Raw genomic sequence first — 17,945 nt, 5'->3', positions numbered from 1 at the left:
GTGGGTTCGAACCCCGCCGACCGAAGATTCCCCGTGTAGTAAAGTGACTGATGCACGTTAAATCTGTCTAGTCGCAAAAGTTCTCCATGTTCCCACAACAAATCAATACCTCTGGGGGTACTGGATTGGAGATCGATCGTTCTCCGATTCTGGTCAACATTACGATCTGTGGATGAATGAATCGATGTATGAATGGGTCCGCCCTATAAACGGGTGTGACAGAAGTCGAATTCTTGGCCATAGATGGCGCCACTGAGAAACAAGAAATGCACACTCTGCCTTAAATTTGCTCGGTTTCACCAAGTAGGCTTACGTGACATTAGAAACAGCAACAACAACTTTTTCTGTACAGTTTAATTGCTTTGGATTAGAAGTTAAAAGCATATATAATATAACATCCAGCTATGTATCTAGCCGTAAAAAATATCTTTAGAAACAGACAAATAAATTAAGCATTTAAAAAAAAATTATAAATTTTATTTTTTCAAAATTTGCCATTTTGGCTGGGGTTTTTGGAATTTTATGAGCCGAACAGCTTCGGAGTAACTTTTCAAGGATTATTAACCGTTTTAATCACGAACACTTTTCTTGAAATTGACATATTGTGCGCTTTTTATTATTGGAATAGAGGGCGCTAGTTACAGAAACACGGCAGTCTTAAAAATTTGCTAAAAAGTGTTAATCCATATGAAAGACACGTAGTTTACAGGCATTTTCTCCGGCGTTTAAAAGTTAACCCTTTTTTGAGAGAAAGAGGGCAATAGAAACATTTATAATTTTATTAATTGGTCACTTGAAGGTCAAATTGGTGATAACGAATTTCGGTTTTTAGCTGGCACATATTATGTTAAATAACTCTTAGTTTGGGTTAGGTCAAGTTCTAAGCAAATCCAATCAAACTCTGGAACATTCAGGTTTTCTCCAGTATATCAGACGTCCAGTATATCAAATGATACCAAAACATGACAAATGTGTTACTTTTTGAAACGTTTGATTAGTTTCAGAAGATTCTTTTATTGAATGCACCTAAAACGTTCGAGATTCGTCCTACTTTTTGCAGCTTCCATCAAAACCTTACCGACTACGTTTTTGAAACGTAAAAAATGAATCTTTAAAATACACTATACCACAAAAACATTTTTGTAACCTACGTAACTTGTAAAATGTTAGCAACGTTCGAAATTTATGCCTTGTTTGGGGGAGATTAAAAAATATACCTGGTACATAAATCTTATTAAGTATCAATAATAAATAACTTAAAACACTTTATTTAATTATCTTATTAGTAGTTACGGTATTAACCTATAACACAGCGATTATTTAAGCACAATTGTTACATGACATATTATAACAAGGCACAGCTTTTTCGGGAATGTGAGACATTTTCAATGTTTAACTCCGTTTAGCCTAAATACAAGTTGGGAACGCATATGGTGTACCAAAATCATTTCTAATATAGATTTGCAAGAAGTGTGAGAGAATTATAAGCAGAGAAAAAATTATCGTTAACATATCAAAAATGAAAATAATTTTATCTATTGATGTCTATGTATACATGATTTCACACTATAATAAGTCATGAATTATATCCCCTTCCAAATTTAAATGCACTCTGAATATACATCAAAACCAGTACAAAGGATTGTTTAAATTTTGATTTCCTATGTTTTAGATGCGTTTTTCCCCCCTTTGAGTGACTCAATTTTTTGCAAACCTCATGATATTTGAGATTGTAATGAAATTTCATTACACGTTCTGATGATAATCGAAAATTCGATTTGATTTAAATTTCTCTCTTTTCATACTTCACGAAATTCATTTCAAACCTCTAATAAATGTTTCTTGGAATGATCGAAATTAAATTAAGTTAAAACATCTGGTAAAATTACAGATTTTGCTTCTTTTCTTGCGGCTAAATAATTTGCTTGTTATTCCGTCGTTGACTATTATTGTTCTTTATATAAATTGGATGAATATTTTCAAAAGTTGCGTAGAATATTTCCCCACAATGCTTATATCCAACGAATATTGCACCACAATGCACGTATCCAACTGGTATTTAATATTTTTTTAAAACTTCAAAAGAAAAAAATCCATGTTACGAATAAATAAAATCCTTTCATGATTGGGCTTTACGTTAAGCAAGTTCCAATGATATATTTTTTTAAAGTTAGACTTAGTTTGTAACCCCGTTTAATCATTCTACCTAGCTAACATAGTACCGGTAATGTTTGGAGGGACATAACATAACCAATTTAGATTACTGTGCCATTATACTTTGTATTCAATTAATTTATCGCGAATTTAGAGCAAAATGTAAAGATAAATAAAAATCATACGTAATTTGAAACACAATTCTTTTGTTTACTTAAATTTATGAGATGAAGTTGTTCTAAAATAACCTCGGTATCCAAAATTATATTCAATTTTACTCTATTTAATTCGGCAAATTAAATGGAATTTGGTTAAACAGAATTTTGATTCTATTATTTCCTTTAAATCGTGAAAGAATGCTACAGGATTGTGTCAGAAAATGTTTGGGAACAATATATGTGACAAATTCTTTAAAATGATTTAAATAAAAAAAATTGAATTAACATTTTTATCTTGTGTGAGATTAAAATTTTCCTTTTGTTGAATATAATTAAAATAAATTAATAAAGGCGTGCTATTAAAAGTATATATGCTTGATTTTATTCAACAAAAAAAAAAGGTCTGAAAATCTTTTTTAACGAAAAAAAAAATAACAATCTGTAAAGGGCAGTATAAAATTAATCTCGTATTTTATGAATAGATTCCTAAAAATTCGGAAGATGAATATTTAGAACTTTTCAAACTGCATTTGTCATTTTTCAGCGTGTATATTTGATAATTTTTAATGCTTGATGCTTGAAATTTTCAATATGTATGTGTGGCATATGCGTATAGATATCCAGGTTATCTTAATTCTCGTCTTTTGCATGGGATATAAAAAGTAAATTATACATAATCAGTATTTATCAACACTATGAAATCCCGTACAAAACGGAAAGACTTAAACCGACATATTAAGCTAAAATAATTCCCATTTTTTTTTAAAAATTCATTATTACAGTGAATTCGCGATAACTCGAATCTGATAGGACTGACGAAAAACTTCGACATATCGGAAGTTCGACTTACCGTTAGTTTCGGTTTTGGACTTACAAAATATTGTCGGATTATTTAATTAATGCTTATTAATTACAAATCTTCTAAATGCTTACAATATTTAAGATCATTTTTATGACAAGGCATTTACGATAAGACTGTTTGAAGCACTTTATGATACCCTGGTCCATCGGCTGCAACTTTGCTGTTGTGTTTGGCGGAAGAAACTACAAGTTTACTGCTTTCAAATTAGGTAGATCACTATGCGCTGCGCATTTATCCATAAAGAGTATCACTTTTCTCTTTTTAGCGAAGAATTTCAGATCCAATTTTCTTACATAGTCTTCAAATAAAACTGATGTCATCCAAAACTTTTTGTTAGACTTGTAATCCACAGGATACGTTTTTACACTCTTGAAACATCGGGGATTTCGGTATTTTCCGATAACAAGTAAGGGCAATTTCTCTGTCCCAGACGCATTTCCTCCAACTATGACAGTCAAACGTTCCTTGCTCATTTTACCCCCTGAGCAGTTTTCATCCTTAAACATCATAGTCTAATTTGGAAGACATTTAAAAAATAAACCCATTTCATCAATATTGAAAACATCATTTTAACTGTATCCTTGAAGTAAATTTGGTAAGGTTTCATTTAACCACTGTTCACATACTTCAAGAGGGACAGCTTTAGCTTCTCCATGAAGAGTGCGAAAGACATTGTGTGTGTTTTGCAGAGGAAGGGGCAAGATATCAGCTCCTAGGTTTTTTTTTCTTGCTTTAAAAGATCCAACAAAAAAAATCGAGTTAAAGGGAGTAAAATTCGAATAATCGAGAATAATTAGCATGAAATTGAAGATAAAAGGGTCGGGACCTCATAAAAAAATCGAGTTATAGTAATATTCGAGTTATCGTACTTTGAGTTATAGCGAATTGACTGTATTTATCTCTTTTATGGTTATTATACATTATTATACTATACAAACCACCGTTTTAAAAGCTCATCCTATCAAAATAAAGATTCAGTATCATTTAGCATAGTGCTGTTGCTGTAGACCAACTAATAATTGTCAAAATTTACTAAAATTTACGCAATTTCCTCGGTATTTATCCCTTTCAGAGGACTGTGAGAAACCCATTACTAGAGTGTCTATAGTAGGCACTTTCGTACCGATTGAAATAGCATCAATTACCATAATAGCAGTGCCCATTGCCTTCAACAATGGTAGGGCAAATTTCTGCGGCTCTTAAAAAGGAACGAATCCTTTCTCCAATAATTTTGATCGGTTAATACCTAACTTTATTATTGTTTATAATTTAAAATTATTAAATTAATTGAAATTATAGAAACACGTTTTAAAAGCGCAATTGGGTATAATATAAAAAAAAAACACAACTACTTCCACTTAGTAGGAATAACATTTACCATGACGCAATGCTAAATTCTATGCCACTATCCACATAAATCAATTATTAATCAAAAATCGAATATCAATTACTTTTCTTTATAATGCAATAAAATCTGGCGAGCAGCTATTTAAACGATCAAACACTTCGTTTGTTTATTTGTGGCTTGAAGTTAGGCTCGCAGAAAATGCCGTTCATGGGTTAAATTTAGTAGGAATAACGCAACATGTGACGTAGGCTATAGTATACCCAATTGCAAGCAAAATAAACACGTTTTAAGAGCGTTATTATAATCTTTCGATGTCTTAGCCCTCACATGCTGTTCACATTGATCATTGATCTTGCCAGAAATAACATATAAAACATAAATAAATATTAAAGCTAATGAAAAAACTCATTTTTTGATTAAACAGAGTTGCAAGCTGGCAAACGGGATCTTTTAAATATTTGAAATATTTTAACAATACCTAATGCTAAACCAATGAGAAAATTCCATCTTCCCTGAATGATCTAATTGAAAATTGAGACCGACTTTTAGGATCGAAGGTTAATACAAAAGGTTCTGAAGTTATACGAGACGCATATAAATAAACTCATTTTTTTTATTATAGGCAATCTAAAGTTTAATAATTCAAAAATAACCATATTCATTTTAAATGGGAAAAAAAAAGAATAAGATTCATAGAGTCTTTTATTTCTCATGCTTGATGACTCATGGTCGTATAAGTGACGTAGTTTGCGCAACTAACCGTGAATTAAACGGAGTGTGCCACAAATACAAACCGATTACCGCTCTATTAAGGTCATTCTGATTGCTTCAATGACATCAACCAAATCGAAAAGCATTTCTTGTAAATATCCAAATGGGGAAGAATGAGAAAGAAAAAAAATTAAGGGTGTGGGAAACATATAAAAAAAATAGTAACGAAACTGTAATTTTAAGTTGTAGGATTCATTAGTTTCGCTAGTCTGGAAAAAAGATTTAAAAAACAGCGACAATGGTTACTCCTCATTCTTTTTACCATAAAAAAAAGTATATTGTTTCAGATTTCCCGAAGAGAAACAACACTTTTACAAAGTTATTTTTATTGTATGACAATGAAGTCTGATAATCCTCCAAACATAATGCAACACATGCCGATTGTCACTTAGCGGGTATATTTTACACAATAGGAAACAGAGCCGCTGAATATTACCAACACAAGATTGTGTTTACTATGTTTTATGTAGTACATGTACATTGGTATTCACACATCATCGCCTCAACCAAAACACCAAAAAAAACTAACAAGAAAAGAAGAAAACAAGGGTTTTGATCTCCTTTGTTCCTGCTCTAAAGTTTATTGTTTCACAAAAAGAAAAGCCTTATCATCCTAATCTGATTACTTAATAGTTAAAAAAGAACAATTTCACTTCCAAAGACATTAATCTTCTAATCTCTTGGTGTTGAAATTGCTAACAGAAACATGAGCAACTTATAAAAAACAGTGAACAAAAACACTTTGCATTGTAAAAGAATAATTCGTCGACATTATTTGTTTGATTTGTTTTCATAAAATTAAAAAAAAATATTTTAGGCAAGACTTTTAGAAATTCAAAATATAGTTTAGTCATACATGAATATTTCACTTTTATTTTAAATTAACAGATATATCTATTTCGACTCGTAACCCTTTATAATGACGTGGGAAGTATATTTTCCACCAAATTTATTTATTTTTAAATATCGAAGGGAAATTATTTTACCATCTTTGATTTGTTCTGATGATAAATTTGGAAAACTTTAAAAAAAAAAAAATACCAATCGTTTACATAAAGGTGAGTAATAGTAAAGGTTAGCATGAGGTGAAGACGACAGTCCAACACTGGCGAACTATTTTCTTTAGCGCGTTATGCACTCCCAGAAATAAAACTCAATTTTGATGATTCAGCACTCCTTGAGCTGCATTTGGTTACTTTTGAGAATCATTTCGTCACGAAATCATGTGATTTGTGACGAAACACGAACTCTCAAACAGATGACGAAAATGCTTCCTCAACTCGAAACCTCATCGTAGTGCAATAGATTATTAACTAGAATGAGAAAACCAGGATGAAGACTAGCTATATGGTCGGACAGGCTGTGTGGTGGTCAAGTTGTTGGCCTTGTGCCAAGAAAATCTCGGGTTCGAATATAGCTTTAGTCATGAGTGTAGCTTATCTCTCTGCTCTATCTGCCCTGGTGTTGTTTGGGTGATTTTGATTTACCTATATGGTGCCCAAGTGATTATTAGAAAAATTAAATACCTTAGACACTGTGAGTTGAGTTTTTTTTTAAATAATAGAATGACGAAATATTTCTTTGCTTTTGACGAAATTCGTTTCTTCAAAAAAGTGACGATACTTATTTCATCACTTTGACGAAATGTTCGCTCGGAGCATATACAAGGAAAAGGCTTCATCAAAAACAAAGAAAGCTTCGCGAAATTTGAACATCGATTGTTTAGTAAGCGCGTTCGTTCATTTGATCATTTCTAATTGAGTTCATTTGTAGTTATAAAAAAAAAGTTTATAAATTCTGTTCCTTATGAGCACAACGGTGACTATGAAATTCTGGACGTTAGCAGCTTGAAACTTATCCAGCTTCAAATCGATTGCTACCATCTTATGTGGGAAGAAAAGGTAGCCAGTGGGCAGTGTTGAGGTCGTTGGCCAAATTGTAGAGCTTTCACATTCAATCCCGGTTATAAGGGCTGTGATCGGAATGCTTTATTTTTTTTTATACTAAACACTATAATTCTTATGACCGATAAATTGCGTTCAATAAACTAGGAAGATGCAAAACAAAATATCATCTTTCACAGGTTTCTTGGAGAAAGAAACATAATATCTACGTTAAAAAGCAATCTTTTTTTTAAGAATAAAGATAGAAATTTGTTCAAGACTCTTAACAAATTTTCCCAAGTGAAACAAGCGCGAATGTATTAAATAATATTCCATAAGAACTATAAAAAAAGAACATAAAAATATGGCTTTTTCATATTGTTTTGTTAACTATCAAAAAGTTTCAGGATAATCACAAAAGAATAAAACGAATAACGATAATTCTTCCGAGATTACTGTAATTTACGCTTTGGATCGTTGAACATTTCATAATGATCATGCAAACTAGGAAATAACTCATCCTTCCTTGAGAATCACTTTCCAAAGGATTATTTCAAATCTTTAAAAAATGCTTCATACCAGCATTGTACAGATTTTCCTTGTACATGACGAAAAAAAAATTGTTCAGTCTATATTACACAAAACATTAAGGCGTCATAAAATAGATGAACTTTCTTTTATCAGAAATGAAATTTTATGAGCAGAAAATCATACCTTTTTACAACATTTCACAGAATGTGCTAGAATATAGGGCTTATAACTGTTTTGAATATTGTCCAAAACACTGAAATATATATATTTGTGCCTATAGAGGAATGCTATTTCAGAACGCTAGCTCAAAAGGTTCTGGAGTTATTCACACAGACAAACACCCAGACTCTTACTTTCATTATTTTAGATAGAGAAATTTTTGTAAAATGTCAGTTTTATCAACAATTTAAATATCTGTTTAACATGTAAACTCAATTTTGAAGTTTTTCAGAGGCAAATCATATCAAGACGTAATATAATTGTTCTCCATTATAAATATTTCATGACAATAAGAATTCGTAAATAAAAAGTTTCAAATACACACATTGCAAGTCTATATAATTGCACGCGCATATTGGATGCAATTTAACATTTAATTCTTAAATTTAGATAAAAAGGAAACTGTCAAAATTTACTGAAGAACGCTCCTCGGTAGATATTAGCAGCTCTATTTGCAGCTCTCTATACAATAAGGAACTACATCAATAATATGCGTGCTTTTATGTTCTATTTTTAAATTACGCATTGTTACTAAAAAAATTTAACATTCCTGCTTTTATGTTAATTAATAAATTACTTCTTGCTATTTAAAAAGAAAAAATTTAATATGATTGTTTTCGTAACATGTCACTTCAAAAACAACGTATGCATGCTTTTATGTTTCATTTTCAAACAACATATAAACGATATAATATGTATGGTAGAGCTTTGAGTAAATTGAATAAAACTTTATACTATCGTGACTATCACTAGATAATATCTTTAGAGAGAACATCCTTACATCCATGCGCGATTCACTTTCATGAAATTTTCAAAAGGCTTAAAACATCTCGATATGTTTTTGCAATATCTCTCCGTTCAAAGTTACTTTAAATACATTGTAAACATGTAGAATAATATAAAAATAAATGATGTTTTGGCCAATCATGCAAACATTGACTTTACTAAGAGAGGCATCTCACTATGAATGTCTTTTTAAGATATTCATAGTCATGCCACCCCTTTAGAAATTTACTTTATATTCAGGGGTCTGTCTAGGCCAAATTTACTACCGTTTACCGGTATATTCAGAAATTCAACTTTAGGAAAAAACTTTTTCTAGAAATTTCATTTTTGTATGCCGTAAGAAACGATAAATTCCTATTTTTACCATATTTTTGTGTTGATTTTTTAACATAAATTTTAATTATTACCATATTTTTGTGTTGATTTTTTAACATAAATTTTAATTTTTACCTTATTTTGTGTTGATTTTTTAACATAAATTTTAATTTTCGCAAATTATGTGTAAATTTTCACAAAATAGGTACCTCTCAGAAAAACCTAGACAGACCCTTGAGAGTGATTACACAGCCCCGAGTGTTGTCGGGAATCGTATTCAAGTTTAATTCTCGCATCAGACTCGGTATCAACTGTTCGATTTGAATACATAAATCCATTTGGCAAAATATACAACTCTTCTGGTTATTTTGTCATTAATTTCTACTCTAAATTCAACAAACCTAATTTGAGTTTTTAAAGTCGTTAACATTTGGCACAATATAGTCCCTTCGATTTAAAACCATGATACAAATTTTAAATCCTATCCAGCCCTTACATAATTTCTTTAATGAACAAGAAATTAGGGAATTACTTTTAATTTGTTTTAATTGGATAAACTTATTGCTATTTCAAAGGCGTAAAAAATTGCTAATACTTATAAAGGAGACAAAATTTGAAGCGTTAACCGTAGCGTAAAAAATTGATTTAATGTTGCATGACGATGTGTTAGGAAACGTTTTTTTACTAGGAAAATTCAATGGTTTACGCCTTATCTACGTCACACTCTTGCACATTTATCACTCATTGAAACTGTCTACTATATAGTTATATCTTCAAGGCCAAACTCTACATAAAAGTTTGCAATTATAAAGAAAACTTAGAAGGAAAATCAAAATATAAAGAATGAGAATTCAAAGGTACAGTCTTTTTTTAAATAAATTGTCATAAATCATAAAACAGCTTCCTTTTTCCTAAGCGGTGATGCATTGTATTTTAATTACTACTTAAAACGCCTTCCTGATTTTTTTTAATTGCATACATCAAAAAGATGGCGACTTTCTTAATTACAGTTGGTTCTTGATCATCCGAGGCGAATTGCCCACTATTTGAACTAACGCTTTTTGGCGAATAATATACTATTTTGATACTGTTGTTACTTCCTAACAATTGTTAATGTAACTCTTATAATAGTATGTCTGTTGGGTTAAGTTTCGCAGATTCTTAGCCAGCACTCTATGCTAGGATGAAAATGGCCCGAAATGTCAACACCAGGATAAGCTACTGTTTCGTGAAAATTAAAAGTATTTGCGATCGTATTTTTGTATATTTGAGAACTTACCCCAACGCTGTATTTTTCGAACGCTGTATTTTTTTGAAGTAACATGCTATTTTTATAACTGCTGTGAGTTTGCAACTGTTACTCATAACTGTTAGGTCAAATTCAGCCTATCTAAAGCCAGGACTGTCTACGCTTATTTTGAAAATGGCGCAAAACGTCAATCTGATGAAAAGCTACAGTTTTGAGAAAATCAAAAATTCTTGTGGTCTCATTTTTTAATATATAAAAACTTACTATAATGTGGTTACACGTTATTTCCCATGACAGATTGTTTGCGTTAGAATCTAACCTACGATATTTTCTCCGAGTAAACTTATGTCCTACGGTGTTTTGTGTATGTGAGATTCTGTCCCACGATATTTTGACTACATATCCCTTCTTCGAATTATTCTCGGTTGTAAATTCCGTGAAAAATCAGAAGTATACTTCCTACATTCAAATTTTCTTTTTTTAATTTTTAACGAAAGCTCAAGCATAATACTTTTTTATTATATAGCTTAAATTTCATCGCTTTTTTTTTATATTTAAGTTACAATCTGGTTCTTGTATGGTTGGTATATAATTTAAAAAGAGACTACAAACCATTTCAAGAAAACGATTTAAAAAATATGCAACTCGTCAAGTACAATAGAATTTTTAGTGACAATTTTTTTTCTTCTTCTGCGAACGATTTACTTATGCCTTGAAAATTATATGATAACAACTGTCCAATTGTCTATTCTTAAATCTCGCCATAAAAGATTAGGAATGGAATAAAATAAAAATGAATAAACTGTTCCTTAAAGAAAGAACTTTTCAATATAAATGATTTGTCGCGTGCGGCATTGAGCAAAATACTGTCCTTGACCAAATCTTATGAGCGCTATGGCTTCTTCATCCTCGAAAATACTACTTTTTATAACGGGAAAAGTTCGAAAATCCTCACTACAGAAGTTATAACCCATTGTTGGACAGCTATTAAACCGTTTGTGCTAAATTTTCACATTTGAAGTGGGTCAAGTGGGGTTTTTTTTCGTTAGGTGAATATCGAAGGGGAAACAATTTATATTATATATATATATATATATATATTGCCCCTGATTCAGAATTTAAGAGCATTTTGAATGGGAGAACTCTAAAAAATATGTCTGAAATTTTTTAGCCTGATACGAAAGCAGTATTTTCTGGAGCAATTAGAAAAGTTATGAAAATAAGTATTCGGTTTGTGTATATATATATAAATTTCTTTTTTTCCCAGAGTATATTCAGCAGCATGGTTAAATTTCTACAGTATTTATCGGAAATTTTATTTCAAAAATATTTCCTTGTTCCCAGGTTTTAAATAATTACTATCTATTTTAAAATGTTTTGCATAACAAGATTAACACTCCATCCGCTAGTTAAAAATGTTGTCGGGTTTTCCATTCGAAATATAAAATAATGCAACGCATTTAAAATTTTAATGTTTCATAACTTCTGATAAAATTAATTTTTTTCCCGCTGAAAATTGCGAAATAAGAAACCGAGACAACGTCTAATATTCTCAAAGTAACTTAAGTCCTTGTACATTTGACCAATATTTTCTACACGAAATTAACCCTTAAAAACCCTTTTCCAAATTATCTTTTAGTAAATGCAAGTGAAAAGCTCTCCAATAATTATCTCTACACCCCAAAGTGTGAATCAAGGCATTTAAAACCCCAATTAAATTACTTTAATGGCAGCAGCTGCAAATTCACCTTATCCCCCCTCAAGTTCACCCCCCCCCACCTTAAATACTTTCACTTTTGATGGAGTAAACAGATCTTAAGACCACAAAGAAAAAAGCCACCATAACTGGAAGGAAAGAAAAAAATTGCAGGTAAGATTGACAGAAATCTTGTTATGGCTATTTCGGTAATAGTTCCGCGTTTGTTGATGGTTCTTTTTAAGCACCTAATCTGACGCCATATTCAAGGTCGGATTGTCCATGCCGGATCAATAGGTAATCTGACATAAGAACTGCAGGTGCGCTCGGTGGATAATATGAAAAGAAAAAGCTTATGATGAAGGGGGGGGGGGGAAGTAATAAGCGCTGCACGTGATGCGTGAAAAGCTTGCCAACACCCCTCTTTTACCCTCGTGTTCCGTCTACTATCAACTTCGTAACCTAATACATTGAGTGCCCCTTGGCTACTACTTATACAATCAAACGTAAACAGAATCTTAAAAAGCTTTGTCGTAGAGATAGAACTGGAACAATTGTAACATGCATTTCAAATAGATGTATTGCTAGAAAGAGTTGTTTTGTCTCACTCAAATATGATTAAATGAATGCTTGCCAGTTGGCTAATCTGAAGTAAATTGGAAGAGTGGATTCAAAGTTTATTTAATAAAGTATGTAATTTCTTGAATCAGTAAAATAAATGAAAATACCTCTGAAACAAAAATGAGACCTAACCCACATTCTCGAGCTACTTCTCGTTTTTATTGAAAACCAAAATTTGTGCATTTTACACTTTTTGTTCTGATTCTATTACTACCCGTGACGTATTAACGTCCACGACCTTAATTTTTGCAATTTCGACTTCAAATTAGAAAACATTTAATGATAATGAAACAAACTCATCTTGTAATTCTAAACCCAACTCAAAAGACTAGTTTTAAGAGTTCGTTTCCGATCACTTGTAGATGACAACTTCTTCGAAATTACCCAGGACCTCTATTGCAAGGAGCGGAAAACCGAGGAAATTTCCAATTTTTATCAATGGCAAAATTATTTTAACCCTCAATTGAACTAAAATTGAGGATAGTTTTTTTTCTTCGGCAGTCTGATATTCGAGATTCAACAACTGAAAAATATGTATTGTAACAGAGACTTGCAATTCATATGAAGTTACGGCGTGCATTGTTTTGATGCGCAAATAAATAGAATACGGCTTCTTCAATGGCAGGCAATACAATTATTACCATACGGGTCAACCTCAGATACATCCATGACTATGAACCAACTATGTGCTTACACTGGTTTTCTTATATTAAATATTTTAAATTTAGAAACATAAGGAATATTGAAAGTTTATTGTGATCAGAGAAACAAGTTTTTTAAAAAATCGATTGATTCGGGGCAATGATAAGGTAAATCCAATATTTCAATTACAATTTTGTGGCTGCTTTGCTTAGTACAAGAACTGAACCCGGTTTTCAAATCAGTCTTCTCAACGGTGTGGTAAATAATGTTGTGGAATACAAACTTTTACTTTTAATAGATTAAAACTTTTACTTGAAATTTATTGACTTTTTAATTTTCATTTATAAATATTTCATTTAAATTTTCTCCAACAATTTGTGAATCAGGATTTAATAAACAATGGTGCTTCTCCCTAAAACTTTATGGAGTAAATAAAAATACAAAAAAAAATTTTACTGCTTTAAATGATAGAATCTGAAATCATGTAATAAATAAATCCACTTAAACTTTTTTTTTAAAAAAAAAGAAAAGAAAAAAAAAAACAGTTTAGTTGGTTTTATTTTTTGAAAAATATTGTAGTTGTTCTTCATTAACCACTCATTAACCACTTTTTTTTTATTATCCATTATATTAAAGTGTATGAAGAAACAGAATGAATTTCATTAGAATATTTTCCGAATTATCGAAGTATTATCAGGAAAAAGAATATTTTTTTCCTAACATTATTTGATTCATCGCGTAACAAAATATTTATTTTAAAAGTGTTTGACCTTCAGAGGGAAAGAAAAGATTTCTGCCTATTGTCATTGCTCGGCCATCGCTTCTCCATCTCATCTTTTGGATTGCATTGATGCCTCTGTGAGGCAACTGATGAGTGATGGAGAGACTGTCTATGACTTGCTGATGCGACATGATCTTCTGGACTTGGTCTAGGGCTCTAGACCAAGGGGATAAGCAACAACAAGCTACCAGCTTGGTCACCATTCGAAATTATCTTATACTTCATTCGTACTGTAATGGCAACAAAGCTGAATGCACAGTACAACTGTATTTAAGCATTTGAATTCTCCAACTACTCCTCCAATCTTAACATCTTAATTTGTTTCAAACAATATATTAACCAAATTTTTACACTGTATAGCCTTTGCCCGAGAGGAAGTGTTTTGAAATAAATTTTAACCTATTTCAAGAGAGCTCTGCTATATTTCAGATACTATATGTATATATACATATACGAGAATCATTTTTTAAAAATAAGAACCGTTTTGTAATTGAGTAGAAACTTTATATATGAGCGTAAATTGTATCAGAAACTAAAACATGAACATTTATTCACTTTTTAACATAGTCACCATTAACATTGAAACATTCCTAAAATCGCTGCACCAGCTTTTAGAGCACATCGTCAAAGAGCTCTGCAACCAGACCGTTGAACCAATTGGTAACAGTTTCTTTCAAGCCCTTTCTACCAAAAAATTCCTTTTAATAACAGAAGAAAGTCTGAGATTGCTAATTCAGATTAGTAGGGTGGATGATCCAGTACTTGTCATTCATGACAACAGGCCTCCAGATCGCTCTTCATCATGAACATTTGTTCTTACTTTCATTAAAAAACCTACACCTTTTACGCCCATTTCCATCATTCATTACACCTTCTACTAGCTACTGAGGAATTTCAGCAGGATGAACTTTTTTTTGCATATAAAACCCGAATAACTGAATGCACTGCACAATCGGCAGTACTGATTGACATGGTGATAACGAAGCCGATACTAGCAGCGATGTGAAACGAAATGATGACGTAGTGAGAGACTTGACAACAAGAGATGCTGACATTAAACTGACGTCACTTGACAGGATGTGCGGACACGATGCGCAATCAGTTCTTACTTTAAAGATGACCCTCGTGCATACATATACAGTAGAGTCCCGATAATCCGAGCCCCGGTTATCCGAGTTTCCGCTTTAACCGAGCTATCAAATATTTTAAGGTTTTTTTATTCTAGTTTATTTTTTATTTTCAAAAATACCGCCGAAAAATAAATCTGAATTTTATCTTCCAAACACTCGGGAAAACAAAATCTAACAACTTGATCCCATGAAATGATCGTTAATATCGTCAATAATGGAAATGAACCTAGCGAAGATGATGAAGACAGTGACGATGAAAATCAACGTATAAAATTCTCTCACACAGATGGACTAAAAGCTGTCGAAAATGTTACTGAATACATAGAACAACAAAAAGAGGCGACACCAGTCTTCCTGTTATCCCTAAAAAATGGCGAAACATTGCTGCAGAAAAGCACCAAAGTTATGTAAAACAAAAAACGGTTAAGGACTTTTTTTAAGTAAAAACTTTTTAATTCTCGCAAAGTATACTTTTTAAGTTTTTTCAAGTAAGCTTTTTAATAATAATAGGAATTGTAAGTGGTATACTCGTATAAATTTTATATTTCTTAAATATATTACATATATACCAACTCTTTTTCTTTCTTTTTTTATACTCTTCTTTTTAACCGAGTTTTTCAGTTATCAGAGTTAGTCGTGGTCCACATTAACTCGGATAATCGGGACTCTACTGTATATAGAAACAGTTCTATACTAACTCATTTTTACACATTTCTCAAGAAAAATTTTAATATTTAGATAATTATTTTAAAATTTTAGGAGTGTTCAGCCCATGCAATTCATCATACATATCAATACAGTTTAAAGCTTTTAGTGGTTTGATTGACCGGCAATAAATTATGAACTAAAAATAATATTTTTGAACACTCTATGCAAAAAATAGCGATAAGCTTGTAACTTATGTCAATTGCGTTGGTTATCATGTGCAATAATTGCACAGAATTATTTCCTATACATAACTAAGATATTTTGGAGATATAGACAACGTAATTTAGCACACATGGTTGTGCTTGACGGGTAGCATTAATTATGTCTGACTCATTATCATACTGAATCAATTGTCGGAACAGATTTAATTGGATACTTGTAAGCGCCGTCAATCTTGATTAGCTTTCACGATTTACCCACGATGTTTCTCGGTTGCCAGAATCCAATCAATACATATTAACAAAATTAATTAAGCATCATTGGCACCAATGAAAGTAAGGCGATTTTCTACGCTTCTCCTAAGTAAATTAGTGCTATTTTTCAAATAATTTGACTTATCAGTACAAAACTTTAATTTTTTATATCAATTACCGTTGATTTTAAATTACTTAGTTTTATAGAAGCACGTTTTAAAAGAGCAACTAGTACAAATAAAATAAACACATAGTTTCAGATACATTTATAAATACTAATTTCGTGACTTAATCCTCTTACACTACCACATTCACGTCTGATCATCGTATTAATTTGACATAACGAATGAAAAATAAATTTACTTTTAGAGAACTTGCAATAAATTCATTTTTTGATTGAGAGCTATAAGCTAGGAAGCAACACTGTTGTTATCTTTGGAATATTTGAAAATAAAACGGAATCGTCTGCAAATCAATTTTTATCAATGATGAATTCCAAAACAAATTAGGAAATTCTATTCATCCATTACCTCCTAAAACTGAAAACCTCCACACGATTTCCTAAAAGTAGTCCGATCAGACCACAATGCAAGTAAACCAGTTTACACAAAACCCACTTGAAAGGAAATCGAGTAAGAATGAAAAAGTAGTAGTATCTGTCTTAAACTGGTTTGTCATACTCTTTTGAAATACTCCTTTATTAACCACCACATTTTAATTCATCAAAAAAGTAAATATTAAACATGAATTTCTCTCTGGTATTTTTATTATAGAAGCTAGTTTTAAGCATAAAACAGCTTCACTTTTTAAATTGCCTGCGCAGTCTACTTCTAAAAGTCGCGTGGAAGCATACTTAAGTAGTAGTAGGCGATGACCCATCCAGGTTGGATGATTCGCAGCAGATGTGCTAATATCGACATTGACCTTCCCCGTGTTTCGAACTATCAATGTGCCAAATTTCCTCCCTCTTGATCGGATGGATTAGAAGTATATAAAGACAAACAAAAATACAAATGAAAATATCTTCGAGTTTATTTTTAGACACTGTTTTAAAGAAGCAATATATATTTTCGTAATTTAATGATTTAAAAAAGAATCTTAGGTCCTTAAAACTCGATAGTTAAGAAAATTAATAGATCAAACAAATGACTAGTTAAGTTGAATTTCAGTGTTTGGGAAGCATGAAAATTCCCTAATAAATCAAGAGTGGAACTAAACTTTAAATTTCAAAACAATTTTTATCGAGGTATAGATACTTCATAAAACTTAATCTTAAAAATATAATTAAAATGTTCGATAGATATTTCTAAATTTTCATTTTCACTAATGCAAAAAGGTATACAATTGAACAAATGCTAATAAAACAACAAGAACAGTTCATAATTACCATAATAATATTGGTCCTATAAAAAATAGAATGGCCAAACTTTTAAAACAAGCTATTTTAAGAGGCGAACTTTTATTACATATTCAATAAAACATGAAACATCACTCCAACTATAATCTGTTTTGATAAATTAAGAGAAAAGAATTGATGTTATTCAATTATTCTGCATTATAAATAGTAGAAGATGACGTATTAATTCCAACAATTATTCGAGGATGTTAAAAAGCAGATAAATAAAAATAAGTTAAACGAACCAATTGTATTTCATACCGAAAACACAATCTTTTTATC

At 31.2% G+C, this 17,945-nt stretch overlaps 1 protein-coding gene across 12 annotated transcripts in view; it reads right to left on the bottom strand.

Annotated features, from left to right (window-relative positions):
- LOC107437589 (uncharacterized) overlaps window positions 1–17,945 on the bottom strand; it is a 236,234-nt gene that overhangs the window by 89,062 nt on the left and 129,227 nt on the right. The window contains exon 1 of one of the 12 annotated variants that reach the window (XM_087167516.1): window positions 17,655–17,781. The exons of the other annotated variants lie outside the window; for them this stretch is intronic. The gene's annotated coding sequence lies outside the window, so the exon portion shown is untranslated. Of the gene's footprint in view, window positions 1–17,654; window positions 17,782–17,945 lie in introns of those variants that run through there. 12 annotated transcript variants of the gene reach the window in all.

Source organism: Parasteatoda tepidariorum, chromosome 7 (genome assembly GCF_982258835.1).
Source record: "Parasteatoda tepidariorum strain Cologne lab strain chromosome 7, Ptep-v5.0, whole genome shotgun sequence".
Taxonomy (NCBI): Eukaryota; Metazoa; Arthropoda; class Arachnida; order Araneae; family Theridiidae; genus Parasteatoda; species Parasteatoda tepidariorum.
This window is presented reverse-complemented; position numbering and strand designations above follow the sequence as displayed.